This window comes from Mizuhopecten yessoensis, unplaced genomic scaffold (assembly GCF_002113885.1).
Source record: "Mizuhopecten yessoensis strain PY_sf001 unplaced genomic scaffold, ASM211388v2 scaffold6523, whole genome shotgun sequence".
Taxonomy (NCBI): domain Eukaryota; kingdom Metazoa; phylum Mollusca; class Bivalvia; order Pectinida; family Pectinidae; genus Mizuhopecten; species Mizuhopecten yessoensis.
Window position 1 is genome coordinate 206771 of NW_018406592.1, and position 1117 is coordinate 207887.

The 1117-nt window shown below is 37.6% G+C and overlaps 1 protein-coding gene across 5 annotated transcripts in view; it reads right to left on the minus strand.

Moving 5' to 3' along the window:
* The window catches only part of LOC110452279 (substance-P receptor-like), an 83988-nt gene that overhangs the window by 30002 nt on the left and 52869 nt on the right, over positions 1-1117 (minus strand). For all 5 annotated transcript variants that reach the window (XM_021500689.1, XM_021500688.1, XM_021500693.1 and 2 more), the window contains exon 2: positions 160-244. The gene's annotated coding sequence lies outside the window, so the exon portion shown is untranslated. The remainder of the gene's footprint in view (positions 1-159; positions 245-1117) is intronic.

The window sequence follows — 1117 nt, forward strand, 5'->3', positions numbered from 1 at the left end:
CATGCTTACCTGTTCCATGCCGAGAGGTCCCCCTAGACGTCGTTCGACTACTTACAATGAATGTTACGTGTAGGGCATGCTTACCTGTTCCATGCCGAGAGGTCCCCCTAAACGTCGTTCGACTACTTACAATGAATGTTACGTGTAGGGCATGCTTACCTGTTCCATGTCGAGAGGTCCCCCTAAACGTCGTTCGACGACCACATTGATTCATTAGATAACAGAGCTGGTACACGTAAAGGCTCTGTAAAATAAAAATAAAACATCGTTATTTAATACGGAACGTTACGATGAGGTCTCCTGTCATCAATGGGAAAGAGAGAAACATAAATTAAATTAGCTACATGTGTATAAGGTTAAGCCTCAAATCTCGTTATATTTAAGATTTATGTAAATTTTACTTATTATGTAAGATATAATCATTAAGAAATACGCCAAAGTTATTAAGCGTTTCTTTTATTTTTTTTAAATGTGTCATTCTTAATTGACAAAAAGTTCAAAACTACCTCTAAATACTACGGTTTTTGATATGAGATACAGGTTAACTCCCGAGTCGTCACAGAACAACATGTAAAGCACGACGAGTTAACTTCTAACAAATACATATATCAATATCATATATTCCGATCCTGTTATATATGCATGAGGCACAAGGTACATAAAAGCAACTGTTAACATACCCGTATATCCATACGATTTGAGGCAAATGTAACAAGTACTAATTGTAATGGGGGACCATTACAGAAGTCCCCCAAACCCCCGCAGTTGCGTTCGCAGTGCCAAAATACACCTATATACCAAATTTGAGTGAAAACAAACGATATGTAAATTTCGATTAATTAGAACCCAGCATACGGCAGCCATTTTAGATGCGCAGCTGCGAATAAAGGGTCTTGCACATCTAGGCACACGCCCCAATATTCATGTTAAGGTTCATCGGAATCCATCAAACAGTTTATGAGAAAACGCGTGGACAAAATGTAAGGAAGAAGCAAAAAAAGAAAAAAAGAAGTAAAACAAGAAGTCCCCCACTTCGTTTGTGGGACTTAATTAGCAATTCATTACAATCACATTTAGTAATTGCAAACATTGACAAACACATTGTTGAAGGCTACTA